Raw genomic sequence first — 18,520 nt, forward strand, 5'->3', positions numbered from 1 at the left:
GTATAATCAGTCTTCAGATTTAATGAGTTCTCTAAAATGCCAATTCCTCGTTTAAAGCCTGCCTACTGTGGGGAACGGCACCCTGTTTTCTGAAGAGTAACCAGTTTCCTTTCTCATTCTCGCTTTGCCTGCGATGGAAATCGGAGCGGGATTTAAATGCCTTTGTCGTGCAGTGGAAACAGCACTAGCACTGGGAAGAGGGTCTCATTTTATTTTGTTGCTGTTGTAGGGTTGGAATGAGGATATGAGTTGACCTTGGCCAGCTCACGTTACCTTTCGGACCACTCATCTAACTACAAACGGAAAGAGTTGGGACTAGGGCGTTTCAAAGGCCCCTTCTTGCTAGGAAGGGAGGGAGGAAAGGAAGGGGAAAAAAAGCAAAGAAAAACGCTATGATTCTTTGGACAAAAAAACAACAAAAATTTTTACCCACTGGTCTTGCTTCTCTCTTCTGAGGTAGACAGACTTCGGGTACTTGTAGACACCCCAACACACACACCTCTGTTACTCTCTCCCACCCAGACTGTTTTCCTCCAGGTTTTCGCATTTAATCAGTCAATGGCTCTCAAACATAAGAATCACCTGGGGAGTATACAAACAAAAATACCCAGGACTCACCTGCTGCTAGAGATTCTAATATCACAGGTGATAATGTGGGTATTTTCTAAAGCTCCCTTCCCATTCTTTTTTTTTAATGTTTTTATTGGAGTATAATTGCTTTACAATGGTGTGTTAGTCCCTCCCCATTCTTAAATCATCTGGGGAAGCTTTTTTTAAATTTATTTAAATGCTGATTCCTTGTTCTTTGAGATTCTGATTCAGTAAATCTGGGATCTGGCAGAGAATCTTCATTTGAATAACACACATTCTGATATAGATTGATTCCTCTAGGAATCTTTGAGATTCTCACTACCTTACTACCCTCCACAATCTGAACTTTTCTCTCACTCTCTCTATTCCTCTCACACAAGCACCCAAGGTCTGTGTTCTCTCAAAGGATAAAGTATTATTGTTCTTTCCTCTGGTTCCTCAGTTGGTTCTCTAGGCCAGCACATCGCAACAGTGAATGTGCAGTTGAACACCTGGGATTCTTGTTAAAATGCAGATTCTAACCCTGTGGGTCTAGGGTAAAAGCTAAGATTTCTAACAAACCTCCAGGCGCTGCTGATGCCGCTAGCCTGAAGACCACGCTCTGAGACGTAAGGGTCTAGGAGTTATTTATTATTCATGGGATAAATATATTTTCCTTCAAGTACCCAGCTGCCCTGGCTCAATAAGCCAATCTCTCCTCTAGAAAGATTTCTCTGACTCCAGCTCTCCCCGGGCTCTCCTTTTTGTGAGCTGTAAGTGTTTAATAATTCACTCCTTATTTCATGTTGGAGGCAGGGAATGTGGTGCTTGCCTGATTCCCATCTTCACTCATCTGCATCTATCTGGGGGGAACGCAGTGTTCCCCCAATCTCTGCTGATTGACTGGGAGATGTTATATTACATTCTGGAGGACGTACTGTGTGGGCACCTTGCTAAGTGTTTTTTACGTGCACTGTCTCCATCCCTTAACTACTGCTATCCTCATTTTACAAAGGAAGAAATCAAGGCAAGTCCCCTGTTAAGCCGTCTAGCACCTCAGCCCACAGCAGTACCGCCCCCTACGGGGCGTTTTGGAAATTTGCATGTGCTTTGATTGGTTCTCGCAATGATGAGGAGGGGGCAGTGGCGTTTAACGCGAGATGGAGGAGGACGCAGGAAGTGCCTCCAGGGCAGGATTTTGCAGCACAGGGGTTGTTTGTGTGTCAGACTGGACATCTGGGGCGGTTAAAATGTGCTTCTAATTACATTAGAACTTTAACTCTGTTTTCCATATAGACAAAATATTTTTTTGCACCATTTGAGTACACACTGGATTTTCTGTAAATGCAACTACTGCATAAATCTAGGCAAGGTTGTACTTTGTTCACTGTTTTGGAAAATCAAGACAGTGACACCAGTTCCACTCATGGCAATCAATACAACAGCACCTGTCAAATGTATAACTGTCACAGGCCCAGTAATTCCAAATGTGTATATGAGTATTTTTTATTTAGCTCTCACTTCAAAATGTCAAAAATAAAGTGTCAGTAATATTCCAGAGTCTTGTCTTATTGCTCTTGAATTATAAATGGGTACAAGTATCTGACTTTTATGATTTCTGATGCAGATCTGAGCATTTATAAAAGCAACTACATATTAAATATTTATTGTTTTACTCCTTCATTATATCAGTAGTTAGGTCATTATATTGATGTTTAAACTATGTGTGTAGGGACTAACTATGCATTCTATTTCATGATCACAATAGTGAATAGTACCAAATAACTCACAGTAATATAATAATTATTATGAAAAGGGAGCCTTAACTGTCACAGCCAAGAGGAGCCTAGGGAGACATGACAATTAAATGTGAAATATCCTGGATGGGATGCTGGAACAGAAAAAGAACATTAGGTTAAAATTTAAAACATCTGAACAATTGAGGCCTTAGTAATAATAATGTATCAATTATAATTCATTAATTGAAGCAATGTACCATACTAACATAAGATGTCAATAATAGGGGAAACTGGGTGCAGGGTATATTGCAACTTTCTATACTATCTTCTCAATTTTTCTGCAATCTAAAACTGTCTGAAAAAATAAAGTCTACTTTTAAAAAAGTAAAATTAAGTGGGGGAGATGGGAAGACTTGAGTAGAGGTAGACATCCTAACCTTAAATTTTGCCCATTGCAGAAGAGAAACCATGGAAAGACAAGGTACATGGGGTCTTTAATAATACTTTAAAGTTACTTGGAAACTTTAATATGGTCATCAGGAGTACAATGTTCATGAATAATGGTTAGAAAGAATATGACATAGAATTAAACTGAGTCAAAATTTTAAGCCTATTCCACTGGCTTTTACTGGAACTTGTTAGTATATTTAAGGATTTAGGAACTTTTGTGAATTTTGTGAAATCTCAAATTCTTAAATCAGGGGGCTTCCACCAGGACACTTTAGAAAGTCACGTTTGGGTAAGAGCACATGAACATGTAACCTGACTATTGAAAGACCACAAATTGAGTGGTGTCTTTTTTTTGCTATTTATTCCCTTTTACATGTTCGGTATAGGCATGCTTTCTTTTATTGTGCTTTGCTTTACTATACTTTGCAGATTGCATTTTTTAACAAATGGAAGGTTTGAGGCAACCCCACATCCAGCAAGTCTATTGACATCATTTTTTCCAAAAGCATTTGCTTACTATGCATCTCACATTTTGGTAATTCTCACGATATTTCAAACTTTTAAAATTATTATATTTGTTATGATCTGTGGTCAGTGATCTTTGATGTTACTATTGTAATTGTTTTGGAGCTCCACAAACCGTGCCCATAAGATGGTGAACTTAATCGATAAATATTGTGTGTGTACTGACTGCTCCACCACCAGCCGTTAGGCCAGTTAATAACTCTACACTGGAAAAAAAATAATAACCCTACATTGGCATCTAAGTGTTCAGCTAAAAGGAAGATTCACACCTCTCTCACTTTAAGGCAAAAACTAGAAGTGACTAAGCTTAGCGAGGAAGGCGTGTCAAAAGCGGAGATAGGCCTCTTGCCCTAAATAGTTAGCCTTGTCGCGAATGAAAAGGAAAAGTTCTTGAAGGAACTTAACAGTGTTGCTCCAGTGAACACATGAATGATAAAGAAAGCAAAACAGCCTTACTGCTGATATGAAAAAGTTTTAGTGGTCTGGATAGAAAATCAAACCAAACACAACATTCCCTTAAGCCAAAGCCCCATCCAGAACAAGGCCCTAACTCTCTTCAGTGCAGTGAAGGCTGAGAGAGATGAGGAAGCTGAATAAGAAAAGTTTGAAGCCAGCAAAGGATGGTTCATGATGTTCAAGAAAAGAAACCATCTCCATAATATAAAAGTACAAGGTGAAGCAGCAAGTGCTGAAGCTGCAACCAGTTATCCAGAAGACTAGCTAAAATAAGTAATGAAGGTGGCTACACTGAATAACAGATGTTCAATGTAGATGAAACAGCCTCCTATTGGAAGAAGATACCATCTAGGACTTCCATAGCTATAGAGGAGAAGTCAATGCCTGGCCTCAAAGCTTCAAAAACAGGCTGACTCTTGTTAGGGGCCAATGCAGCTGGTGACTTGAAACTGAAGCCAATGCTCATTCACCATTCTTAGAATCCTAGGGCCCTTAACAATTATGCTAAATCTACTCTGTCTGTGCTCTATAAATGGAACAACAAAGCCTGGATGACAGTACATCTGTTTACAACATGGTTTGCTGAATATTTTAAGCCTACTGTTGAGATCTACTACTCAGAATAAAAGATTCCTCTCAAGATATTACTGCTCATTGACAATACACCTGGTCACCCAAGAGCCCTGATGGAGATGTACAATGCAATTCATGTTGTTTTCATGCCTGCTAACACAACGTCCATTCTGTAACCCATGGATCAGTGGGTAATTTCAAATTTCAAGCCTTATTATTTCAGAAATACATTTCGTAAGGTTATAGCTGCCATAGACAGTGATTCCTCTGATGGATATGGGCAAAGTCCATTGAAAACCTTCTGGAAAGGATTCACCATTCTAGATGTCATTAATAACATTTGTGATTTATGAGAAGAGGTCAAAATATCAACATTAATAGGAGCTTGGAAGAAGTCAATTCCAACCCTCAAGGATGGCTTGGAGGGGTTCAAGACTTCAGTGGCAGAAGCAACTGCAGATGTAGTAGAAACAGCAAGAGAACGAGAAGTGGAGACCAAAGATGTGACAGAATTGCTGCAGCCTCATGATAAAACTTTAACAGATGAAGATTTGCTTCTTTTGGATGAGCAAAGAAGTGGAATGGAATCTACTCCTGGTGAAGAGATGAAGATTGTTGACAACAAAAGTTTTGAATATGACATCAACTTAGTTGATAAAGCAGCAGCAGGGTTTGAGAGGACTGACTCCAATTTTGAAAGAAGTACTACTGTGGGTAAAATGCTATCCAATGGCATTTCATGCTACAGAGAAATCATTTGTGAAAGGAAGAGTCAATCCGTGCAGTAAACCTCATTGTTGTCTTATTTTAAGAAACTGCTACAACCACCCCAACCTTCAGCAACCATCACCCTGATCAGTCAGCAGCCATCAGCATCAAGGCAAGATGCTCCACCAGCAAAAAGATTATGACACACTGAAGGCTCAGATGACAGCTAGAACTTTTTAGCAATAAAGTATCTTTTGAGATATGTACATTGCTTTTTAGACATAATGCTATTGCACCTTAGACTACAGTATGGTGTAAGCATAACTTTTATATGCACTGGGAACCAAAAAAAATTGTGGGATTCACTTTATTATGACATTCACTTTTTTTTTTTTTTTTTTTTGCCGTACGCGGGCCTCTCACTGTTGTGGCCTCTCCCATTGCGGAGCAACAGGCTCCGGACGCGCAGGCTCAGTGGCCATGGCTCACGGGCCCAGCCGCTCCGCGGCACGTGGGATCTTCCCGGACCGGGGTATGAACCCGTGTCCCCTGCATCGGCAGGCGGACTCTCAACCACTGCGCCACCAGAGAATCCCTCCCTGAGTGTTTTTGGAAGACCCCCCCCACCCCACGTGATTCCAACGTGCAGCCAAGCTTGAGAAACCACTGCTCCGGGACAGTTCTCCTCAACTTGGAATGTGCACAAGAACCACCTGGGGATCTTATAAGATGCAGATTTCAATTCAGTAGGCCTGGTGTGGGGCGCAATTTTCCGCATTTCTAACCAGCTCCCAGGTGATGCCAGTGCTGGTATTCGGCCCACCCTCTGAGTGGCAAAGGTCTGGAATGCACGAGCAGCAGGTTTGGTTTCTACTTCGAAAGAATCTACAACATAGTCAGGACGGGGAGAACTATGGGGACAAAATTGACGAAGGGGAAAAATCAAATAAGCAAAATGTAAGTAATTAGTCATGCAACACAGAGAGGGAGCAGGATAGGGTACACTACTCTCTGGGACCCCTCAGTGCTCAACACACACCGTGGGCATTCAACACAGAGGAAAGGGCAATCTGGAACAGCTTCCTGGGGGTGAGTGCTAACAGTGATCTGCAGTTACAGGGGGCGAGCATCCCAGGACAGGGCAATGATGGGTATGAAGATTCTGTGATCAAATTGGCCAAAACTTGGCAGAAATGACAAGATCCACAATTCTCTCCATATAATGCTTACCTAGGGGAAGAAGGGAGTTGGGATGGGAATGGGAAGGAGATGGGACATGTTAAAAGAGGCTTCTGGGGTGACTGGGGAAGTTCTGGTTTTTGACCTGGGGAGCACTTGTTTTATAATAATTCGTTAAGCCATACATTTGATTTGTGTGGTCTGCAATGTCTGTGTTTTATTTTGCAATAAAATATTTATAAAAAGTCTATCCAGAAGAACCATCTATATTGTGAGGGATAGATGACATTGCGGCTAAAGCAGTTTTTACTGAACCCAGGCAGAGGTTGCCAGGGGACACTGAGGACTAACGAGTCATCTTGGCTCAATGGGCTGTCAAACACAGGGAGGAGTAGGGCTTAAAAAAGAATGCACTACAAACAAACAAACAAACAACAACAACAAAAAAATCAAGGGCTTCCCTGGTGGCGCAGTGGTTGAGAGTCCGCCTGCCCATGCAGGGGACGCGGGTTCGTGCCCTGGTCCGGGAAGATCCCACATGCCGCGGAGCGGCTGGGCCCGTGAGCCATGGCCGCTGAGCCTGCACATCCGGAGCCTGTGCTCCGCAACGGGAGAGGCCACAACAGTGAGAGGCCCGCGTACCGCAAAAAAAAAAAAAAAAAAAAAGGAAGAAAAAGACATAGATACTTATTCTGTCTAGCCCCAAAGAAAGCCAGGATAATGACTGTGGAATGAGAAAGAGAGTTAGATGGGGCCACGGAGGTCATCTAAGTTCACAGGAGGCTCCACCTTACAGATGAGGAACTTGAGACAAGCATTACATTAGTTTCCTATTGTTACCGTAACAAATTATCACAAACTTGGTTTCCTAAAACAATACAAATGTATTCTTGTGTATTTCTGGGAGTCAGAAGCCTGAAATGAGTCTGAGGAGCTAAAACCAACATGTCAGCAGGCCTGGTTCCTTCTGGAGGCTCCAGGGATTAATGCATTCCTTGCCTCTTCCAGCTTCTACAAGATGCCAGCACTCCTTGGCTGCCCCCCGCTTCACCCCAGTCTCTGCTTCCCTGGTCACATCACCTTCTTCTCTCTGATTCTGATCCTCCTGCCTCCCTCTTATAAGGACCTGTGTGATCACTTCGAGCCCACTGAATACTCCAGGATAATCTCCCTTAGCTCAAGATCCTTCATTTAATCACATCAGCAAAATGCCTTTCACCACGTGAGGTAACATTCGCAGGTTCCAGAGATTAGGAGATGGATATCTCTGGGGCCATTATCCAGGCCACAGCATGGGGTAAATAGATCTGCTTAAGTTGACACCATGAGGAAGAAGCCAGGATGGATGGTAGATACACGGCTGCTCCTGTGTAGCTCCCATCTGGGTGTCTGCTGAGGATTGTCGTTCAAGATTATGTAAAATTGAATCCAGCCCCCATCCCAGGTTCTGTGAGAGGTTAAACGAGTTCTGTTTAACTTCTGATGGGCTAGCTCCTCCATCGTATCTTCTCAAGGTCATCTCTCCCCACACTCTCTGAGTTCCTGCCGCCACTGAATTCCTAATCCTACGTGCATTTGAACTCCTACAGCCATTCTCTTCTCTTGGTTCCTTGTCTTCTCCCATTCTGTGCTGATCCAGTTCTGGGACTCAGCCCCTTTCCTTGATTTACCTGAAACCACTCAAAGAGGCAATTACTGTCACTCATGCATATGTTCATTCATTCATTCATTCATTCAGGGTTGTCCAGAGGGACTGAGTCCCAGTTACCCTTAGAAGTAACTGACTTGCTAACACATCACATACTTATTTCTATCCCTTCTCTTTCTCACTTTCATACCCCACTATCAGCATTTCTCAGGATTACTTCCCAAATGAATTACTTGCACGCAAATTCTCACAGTAGGGTCTGCAACTGGAGCAACTCAAACCAAGGCAGTAGGCAAAAGCAGTCCATTAGAATAAGCAACATCAACAAGGAGACAATCTCCAAAAAGAACCTGTGATCATGCACTTGTACTTCCAGGAAATGGGTAGGACCCCACGCGCCTTTTGTCAGCGATATCCTTACATGTGAAAACAGAAGGTTCTGGAGGGATGCTTTTTTTTCCATTCTCACCAAAAAATGCCTCCTACACCCATCACTCCCTAAAGTCTTTTAATGGGAAAGTGTTTTGTTTTGTTTTTATAGATTACTGTGGTTTAAATTTATTTATTTTACTTATTTATTTTTGGCTGCATTGGGTCTTCATTGCTGTGCGCGGGCTTTTCTCTAGTTGCAGCAAGCGGGGGCTACTCTTCGTTGCGGTTCACAGGCTTTTCATTGCGGTGGCTTCTCTTGTTGCGGAGCACAGGCTCTAGGCGCACAGGCTTCAGTAGTTGTGGTGCGCAGGCTCAGTAGTTGTGGCTCATGGGCTCAGTAGTTGTGGTGCACGGGCTTAGGTGCTCCACAGCATATGGGATCTTCCCGGATCAGGGCTCAAACCCGTGTCCCCTGAATTAGCAGGCAGATTCTTAACACTACGCCACCAGGGAAGCCCGAAATAGTATTTTTTTTATTACCCAAATATATATCTAGCTTCCAAAATCTCCCAGAGTATGCAGTATCTCATTTCACACGAAGCCATAGTTAAGGGATATTCGATCCCCTCCTGAGAAGAGACTTTAATGCAGGGAGGGGTGTGGACACATGAGATGCAGTCAGGTGAAGTAGAGGAAGTAGAGGAAGAGGAAGCCAGTGTGCACTTCCCCTCATTCCCCAGAACCAGCACTGGAGTGGCTCACATCTGCACGAACTGTGATCAGAACTCCCAGCCCCACCCTGAGTAGATTCCTAAATTTTCCCTGGAGGAGTAAACATAGTAAGGAAAACCACAGTAGGACAGAGAGTCCCATGAGGACACCCTGCTCTGCGGGGGTTAAGCAAAGGCCAAAAATATCTCTAGGACTTGCCTTTTAACAACTTCTTTTCCCAACTTCAGCTCCAGATCTTCACCTGCTGAAAAGACCTGGGGGCAGGCTTCCCTGGTGGTGCAGCGTTAAGAATCCGCCTGCCAATGCAGGGGACACGGGTTCGAGCCCTGGTCTGGGAAGATCCCACATGGGGCGGAATAGCTAAGTCCGTGCGCCACCACTACTGAGCCTGTGCTCTAGAGCCCGCGAGCCACAACTACTGAGCCCGAGTGCCACAACTACTGTAGCCCGCACGCCCAGAGCATGTGCTCCTCAACAAGAGAAGCTACTGCAATGAGAAGCCTGCGCACCTCAACCAAGAGTCACCATAAATAAAAAGACCTGGGGGAGATGTCTCTGAGGAGGGACTTCTAGCTGAATGGGATCCTCTAGACCTAGTTACATCTTCTGAGCTCCTTCCCAGCTGATTTGCATCCTGGTCATTCACTACGCAGGTGCAAGGGCTGGTAATTCCAGCTTTTCCAGGGAATAAAGGGAACAGGACCCAGAGTCAGGAGAAGTGATTTCTGGTGCTAATTCTCACCTTCTGATGACAGAGCTGCTGATACGCCCTTGGAGAATCTAGCCTGTCCCCTGGGATCCTTCCTCCTGTAAGTGACATCTAGCTGTGCTCAGTGCTGACCAGAACATTTTCAAGCGCAACAGACAGAACTCGATGAAAGGCCTACCCTGGGTTGTATAAGCGGGAAGGACAGGATGCCTCGGCGTGACAGATCCAGGACTGCATGCATGTTGTCAGGACCACTGTTTTCTCTCTCGCCACCTCTTAGTGATGCTGCTCCCTGGGTGCTGGCTTAGTGTCCATGACCTCAGAAGGGCTTTTTCCACATAGCAGGGAGGATGGCCACTCACAGCCCCAGGTTCAAATCCTTCCAGCATCTCAGAGGCAGGAGGCTGTCTTTTTCCTTGGTTTCTACAGAACAGTCCCAGTAAAGGCTCTGATTGGCCTGGCTTGGTCACGTGCTTACTTCTGACCCAGTCTCTGCACCCAGCTGCGTCGTGTGCCCACATGTGGCTGAAGTCGGGCCAGGTGGCGGGGCACAAGGTGTGTTATCAGCGGAAGGGGCACAAGGAAAATCATGTTAAGCAGCCCAAATCCATGGCTACCTCGGCCCCCAGCTTGCCTGCGTGGGTCGGATAGCCATGGTCCCTGGTGGATGATGGGGGACAAGGATGAAACAGAAGCCAGGGAAAGGATGAAAGTAAGAAAGAGTGAACCCAGAGGGTGAAGAGCCCGTAAAGGTGGAAATACTCCTCTTATCCTTGGGAAGCAGTAGTTTCAAACAGGAGAAACCTCACCTCCCTGGGCAGGGAGTCCAGAGTCACATCACACCTCCAGAAGCAACTCGGAGTGCCTTCCGTGGGGAGAGTACCTCCACGAGCTCACGCTGCAAAAATACAGAGGGTAGCTGTGGACTCACAGAGCTTGTCCGAGGTTCTATAGAAGCGAGGCCTGAGATGGGGGTTCTTGGTAGGAGTGTTCTCGGGAGAAGAGGAATGAGGGAAGCCCGAGAGGACAGAGGAAAAAGCCAAGAAAGATGTGGTGCAGCTGAGTTCTAACCTCAGCCTGATCCCGCAGGGAGCTCTATAGCACTAATGGCGCCAGAGTTGTCTGGCCTTGAGACAAGGGACTAGGCTTTTGCACCCTGTATCTGTCAGTCATTGGCTGGGGGTCATCTCCACAGGGAAGGCAGTCATTTCTAGGCAGCCCAGGGCTCTGAAGGAGGAAACAGCTGAGAGCCGTGAGCTGCCAGCACTCACAGCTGCTGGGGGAAGTGTGGCCAATTAAAGGGCATTGGGTGGGCCCCCTAGAGGGCTGCTGTAAGGTAATGTATTTCAAGTGCCCATCAAAATGCTGGGAGTTATCACCATCATTTTATCTCTGTTGTACAAAAGTAATAGTAAACATTACATAACGCGTGGTTCTCTGCCAGATGCTGCGCTCAATAATGTAAGCATGCGTAGGCAGTAGGAGTCTAGACAGACATAGGTTCACATCCTGTTCCAGCACTGCCGTGGACTAGTTTTGTGATTTGGGGTGCGTCATTTAACCCCTTTGAGCCTGAAAGGATTCCTGAACCCAATTCCAACGTGTGTGCGTGTGTGTGTGTGTGTGTGTGTGTGTGTGTGTGTGTGTGTGGAGGCCTCCCACACCAACAAATTCAATTTTGACACTATGTACCAGGAGATAGAATCGGATTCCACAGGTAAAGGGTTCAGTCCCACAAGACTGCCCTTCACCTCAGATGCCAGTCGTAAGACAAGATTGTTACCTGCGCTTCTGACCGACTGGCTCTAAATCAGAGGTTCCCCATGACCCCCTCCTTGGGTTTGATTAATTTGCTAGAAGAGCTCACAGAACTCGGGAAAACCCATTTACTCACTAGATTGTCAATTTCTTACAAAGGATATCAAAGGATACGAATCAACAGCCAGATGAAGAGATACATGGGGTGAGGGCCCCAACAAGGAGCTTCTGTTCTTGGGAAGCTTGGAGCCTGGCTCAGTGGCACGTGGAAGTGTCTGGTTCACCAACGTAGCTCTCCAAAATCCCTCCTTTTTTGGTTTTTATGGAGGCTTCATTACATAGGCATGATTGATTAACTCATTAATTAATGAGTTAATTAATTAATGGGGATTAATTAATGGGGATTAATGGGGATTGAATCAACCTCCAGCCTCTCTCCCTTCCCTGGAAATCAGGGAGTGGGACTGAAAATTCCAACCCTCTATTCCTGTTTGGTTGCCCTGGCAACCAGCCCCCATCCTTACTTAGATGCTTTACAGAAGTCACCTCATTAACATAAACCCAGCTATGGTGGAAAGGGCTTGTTATGGGTAACAAGACACCCATTTCACCTTCCTGGCTCCGAAGCAGTTTTGGGGTTCTTTTGTTTTTTGTTTTTGTTTTGTTTTGTTTCAGGAATTAAGGACGAGAAACCAAATATTGTAACAAAAGATGCTCCCATTGCTCTTACTGTTCAGGAAATTCCAAGGGTTTTGGGAGCTGTGGATGAAGACCAAATATATCTGAGAAATATACTCTGATCCTCTGAAGGACCTAATGATATATATTTCTTATAAATCACAATATTGCAAAGCCTCAGAGTCTAATCCATAAAATGGGCTAATAACCAGAGCTACCTCTTGGGGCTGTTGCAAGGGTGATGCGAGATCATCCCTGAGGTGCTTCTGATGCATTGCTTGGAGCAGAGGAAGCTCTCAAGTAATTCTTAGTTATTTTTAGCCTCTGAGGCCAGACTGTCTAAAAGACCAGAGTTTTAGCTCACAGACACGTGGAGGTCACTGACTTATTTCACAAAAGACGGGAGTAAGAATTTGCATTATGTACAAGATTAATCCAAGGGTGATTAAGGGATCAAATCTGTTTTCAAAAAGACCATGTGAAAGCACAGCCTGAGCCTGTCTGGGGATGGAAAGTGCGGGCCTTGGTAGCGGCTCCTCTGGTCCACGCAGATCACTGCTCGGAACCAAGGGGACTCAACCTTAAGCTTCCACGAAGGCTTGTCAGCCTGAGGTCACTACCTCTCACTTGGTGGATCAGCTTTTCCTGCCTGTAACCGAAAAGGATGTATGTCCTGGTACAGATTAGCTCAGGCTCTGCCGTCAGACAAACCCGGGGTGTGCCCTTGCTCTGCACCCTAACAGCTGTGTGGCTATGAACACGGCCTCGCTAAGTTTCATTTCCTTCTCAGTTAATAGAGGAAAATAATATCTGCATCTAGGGTTACGGTAGAGAATTAAATGATATCTGTAAACACTTAAATCAGTGCCTGCTCCCAAAGAGCAGCTACTATTGTTGTTATGGATGTTCATTTGTTCAACTAATATTTACGGACCCCCTATTATGTGTCAGCACTGTTCTTGGTAGTGGGAAGATTTTGGCAGGAGAAAACATGACGTTTCTGCTCTTAGGGAGCTTCCAGTGAGAAGAGACAGTTAACAAATAACCAAGAAAAACCCCAGGGTGTGGGATGAATGGGAGATGGGGATTGACATATATACACTATTGATACTAAATAGTATCAATGTATAAAATAGATAACTAATGAGTATAAAATAGATAACTAATGAGAACCTATTGCGCAGCACAGGGAACTCTACTCAATGCTCTGTGGTGACCTAAATGGGAAGGAAATCCAAAAAAGAGGGGAATATATGTATACGTACAGCAGATTCACTTTGCTGTACAGCAGAAACTAACACAACATTGTAAAGCAACTATACTCCAATAAAAGTTAATTAAAAAAAAAGAAAAACCCCAGAGTGGTTAAGTGTTATGCAGGGAATTAAAATAGGATATGTGATAGCACTGAGCCAGATTCTTTAGTCTAGACTCTACGTTAGAAAGGCCTCTCTGAGGAAGTGAGGTTCAGGCTGAGATCTGAGAAACAGGATGGCACCAATGAGGCAATGATGTGGGGAAAGGAGATTCCAGGCCCAGAAAGCAGCTAGTGCAAAGGCCCAGAGATGAAAACGAGTTGTGTGTGATTAGAGCAAGGTCAGAATGTTTGAGGGACGCACAAAACTCAGGTAGCTGTAGCATAGCGAGAGAGGGTGGTGGACAGGTGAGAGGTGAGTTTGGGACAGTAGACAGAAGGGACCATTTAGGATTTTTCTAAGTCAGGTGAGGAGGTTGGGTCTTAATCTAAGTGGAATAGAAAGCAACAGGATTTTAAGCCAAAAAGAGACATAATTTGAAATAAGCTTTTAAAAGTTCACCTGGATAATTTCATCCAGTATCTAAAGAAGTAATAATACATCCTATATATATTTCAGAAAACTGAGGATTCAGGAACACTCCCTAGTTCATTAGATGAGGCTGGTATTATCCTAACAACAAAGCCAGACAGACATCATAAGAAAACTAAAGACATGAATATCGATACAAAAATTCTTAACAAAATATTAGCAATCTGAATCCAGCAACATGTCTTTAGTGACTTTTCCTCTGATACTCCAGCTGCAGCCTTCCAGACCTCCCTCTTCCAGCTTCACCCAAGGTCTAATTCCAATATTAGGCCTACTAAATCTCGAATACATGTAAAAAATGCATTTGAAAAAATGCAACACCATTCCTGATAAAAGCTCTCAACGAAATAGGAAAAGAAGGGAACTTCCTCGGTCTGAAAAGGGGTATCTGTGAAAAAACTACAGCTAACTTCATACTTAATATGAAACACTGATTGGTTTACCCCTGAGATCAGGAACAAGGAGAAGATGCCCCCTCTCATCAGGCCTATTCAATATTGTACTAGAGGTTCTAGTCAATGCAATAAGGCAACAAAAAGAGATAAAACACATCCAAATTGGAAAAAACGAAGTAAAAAACTGTCTTTATTTACAAATGACATGAAAATCCTAAGGAACCTATCAAAAAACAAACATACAAGCAAACAAACCCAAACTACTATGACTAATAAATTCAATGACTGACAATTCAATTTTTAAATGAGCAAAGGATTTGAATAGACATTTCACCAAAAACGACTTCCAAATTGCTATGAAGCACATGAAAAATGCTTAACATCACGAGGAATTAGAGAAACGCAAATTAAAACGAAAATGAGATACTACACACCTACTAGAAGTATCAAAAAGACTGACGATACCAAATGTTGGCAAAGATATAGAGCCACTGGAACCCTCAAATATTGCTGGTGGGAACATAAAATAGTACAGACACTTGAGAAAATATTTTGGTAGTTTCATAAAAAGTATATCATGCACTTACCACACAACCGAGTAATTCCACTCCTAGACATCTACCCAAGGTCACAACTTCGTTAACTTTTAATTCAAGAAAGTGTCTGAAAAATAAGGACTGCGGTTATTAATCAATCCTACTAAGAAGCATTGTTCCTATGGATTGATTTGGAAACCTATAATACGAGAGACAAATTTACTAACCCTTCCCCCAACCATGACTTAAATCAACTATACTCCAATAGAAAATAAAAATTTTTTAAATAAATAAGTAAATAAATAAAGTAAATGTAGGGCTACAGGCATTGTTTTTAAAGTGTTAGAATGCTTGTCTTTGGTTATTGGTTCCTATAAACTTGTCCAGCAGCCCTCTTTAATGTCATGAGTACAGGTGTCCTGTTCCCATTCATAGTTCTTCAGCCATGGGAACACCAAGATGAAAAGTCCAGCATTCAAAAAAAAAGGGACTTCTCTGGTGGTCCAGTGGTTAAGACTCCAAGCGTCCACTTCGGGGGGGCATGGGTTCAATCCCCGGTCGGGGAACTAAGATCGCACATGCTGCGCGATGCGGCCAAAAAAAAAAAAAAAATCCAGCATTCTCCATGAGCTCTGTTCTTTTTCACTTGAATTCTGTTTGCCCAGAGTGGAGAGCACCACTCCCGAGGCGGGGTATGGCTTTGGAGGAGAAAGGCTAACCAGGGCTGTCGTCTGCGGTTGCCCGCACCATGCCCTCTCACTGGTGAACATTTTGAAGTGATCTAACCACAACTCTTAGATGACCCACAGAAACTATCTAGATTCAGTAAATTCACAAGCATTCCCCCTAACCCTCTAAATTAGTCTTCCTCCTTTTTCTGGCTATGCCTCCTTCTTCTTAAGACAATTGATAGAAGATTTGTGAAGCCTGAGTTTGAATCCTCGTACACTAGTTAATGAGCTATGTGGCCTTATTCTAGTTCTGGGACTCAACGAGCTTATTTGTAAAGGAAGAATGGAACATAGTGAGTGGTTCTTAACCCTGGCTACATGTTAAAAGCACTGGAGGAGTGTTTAAAAATTGCTAATGTCCTGGCCAGACCCCCAGACAATTTAGAAATTACCCATTATTCTTTATGGTATAAATAATTCCAAAATCTGTAAAACAAAGAATGTAAAGACAAGAAAGTTTGAAAGTTTCAAACTGCCTTCTTCCAGGAATTCCCTGGCGGTTCAGTGGTTAAGACTCTGCACTTTCACTGCCGAGAGCTGGCTGGGGAACTAAGATCCCACAAGCCACGTGGCATGGCCAAATAAATAAATAAAAAACAAATCGTCTTCTTCCCATTTTAGCCACAGTAATTCTAAGCCCCCTGTGATGTTTCCCATCTTAGCACCCAGCACCATCTAAAAACCCTGGAGCATCCTCAACTCTGCTCTTTCATGCCTATATCCCTAAGGCATCAGCAAATCCCATTGGCAAGATCTTCAAAATAGAGCCCTAGTCTGACCTTTTCTTACCACTCTTTTTTAAGCCACATTTATCTCTTTCTTGGGTCTGGCTTCAACACCTGTTTGCTCTGTGACCCATAAAAGGAGGCGGCTGGCCTAGCTAACCTCTGAGGTCCCTGCTAGACCCAAGAGTCTAGATAGTCTAACCCATAGGAGGGAGTGGACGCTGAGTAAGCAACTCACTATGCGCCAGGTGCTCTCCTTTTGCTATTCATTTCATCCTCATACCAACCCAGTGAGGCAGGTATCATTATCCCCGCTTCGGAGAGACGAGGCACCTGAGACTCAGATGCTTCTGGCTGCCAAGCCAGGGCCCCCACCACTTGCTTCCTTGTTAACCGAGCCTGATTTTTGTCAGGGGTGGCAATGAGTCCAGCTCCTAGTGAGTCAGCAAGTCAAGATCTAGTCAAAGCCAGTTTTGGTGACCATGCTCTCTGCTTTACTTGTAGTTGGTACACAGGCAGGCATGAGAGATACAAGGGGAAGGCAGTTGGGGGGTCCTGGGAAAGTATTTTCTCCCTCATGAGAGAAAAAGGAGCAGAAGAGAAAGCCCTTTATGCCTCGTTCCTGCTGTTTCCGGCTTTGGATGTTATCAGAAGAGGAGGAAGAGCTGGAGGCTTTGTCAGTCTATGGAAGTTGTGAGGTGGGGGGATGGGATGTGTCTGAGGATGCAGGAGGAAAGGATGGGAAGTTTGGTCCTTGATGGTCTCACTGAGCCTGGTACTGTCCACCTCTGGGCTTTTCTCCAGCAAATCACAAATGTCCTTATGAATGAAGGCAGGCTAGTCGAGAATCCTGTCACATGGTACCCAACGCATAAATAACTTGCCAAGGACGCGCAGCTAGGAAATGGCAGCACCTGGCTGCAAAGCCGAGTCTGTCCGTCTGCCTGTCTGCAGAGCCAAAGCGGACGGGCTCTCACCTCTGCCCTGCCCCCAGTTTAATCCCAACTCTGCAACTCTGAGAGAGGATGGGCTTGAACAAGCATGCAAGCGCTTCCCAGCCACAGCTGATGCTGGACCCGGATCTCAACACAGCCGCTCCTCTCACCTTTCTGGGCGGACACTTGCTGAAGGTCGGCCCTGTGGGAGTCAGGTTCCCCCCTCAGTGTTGTGGAGGCTGTTGTCAAGGGCCGTCATAATAAACAACAAGACTCGTCACTCATCTGCCTTCGTGGCACCCCCTTCGTTTCACTGTGCTTATATCTGGAGCTTGATACGCTCCACTCGCTTGTTTTCTGGAACTGGGGCTCAATAGGTAGGCCCTTCCCCCAAACCAGCATGTTCTCATCAGGGGGCCTCAGAAATCAAGCTACTCACTTTGTACTGGACTCAGAGGGCTCAGGGGAAGATGAATGGAATGTCCTCTCTTCCTACTCCTGGCCTAACCCTGCACCCCAACAGGCTGGCCTACAGGTGTTGAAGCAAATAGATCTGAGGGCTGCCAAAAGGTTCGGCCACCTTCAAATGTCTGTCCCACTGACCTGCTCCAGCGTGAGAAATCCCTACCCTTAGTCCTAGGATATAGTAGTATTTCCAGACTGTACCTTTCACGAAACAAATACATTACTTAATAGGGATAGCAAATCAGTTTCCTTGCTACACATGAGACTTTTACATGCTGCTTCCATTTATATGGAGGTAAAACCTACCTCTGTTTGAAACTGCATACTTTTAACATGTGATTTCTTGTTACCTGTTTCTCTTTCTCAATAGTCCGTAAGCTCTGCGAGTGTGAGAGGGCTTATATTTTTTTTTACTTGCTATTGTAGTCTGAGCAGCTAGTGTGGTGCCTGGCATTTGATAGGTAGTTAATAAATATATACGGAAGGAATAAATGAATTGCAGTAAAATGGAGAGGGAAAGGAAGTGGAGACAAGTGTAACAACTCTTTTGAGGAGACTGGCTGAGAGGAGAGAGAATGGGTGTGGTTAAAGGAGGGCACAAAGGGCAGGGAGATTGTTAATAGGACAGGCAGGAGAAAGGGATGGGAGAGAAGTAGGATTTTCAAGTCAGCACTGTCCATTGCCAACCCCAGGTGGCATCGTTTACATGGCATTACATGTGGATGACACCTGCTATGGCTGTGTGATACAGTGGCCCAGTTGCATATAAGAAAGAAGTGATGATTGATG

The sequence above is a fragment of the Orcinus orca genome, chromosome 7 (genome assembly GCF_937001465.1).
Source record: "Orcinus orca chromosome 7, mOrcOrc1.1, whole genome shotgun sequence".
In the NCBI taxonomy this organism is placed as follows: Eukaryota; Metazoa; Chordata; class Mammalia; order Artiodactyla; family Delphinidae; genus Orcinus; species Orcinus orca.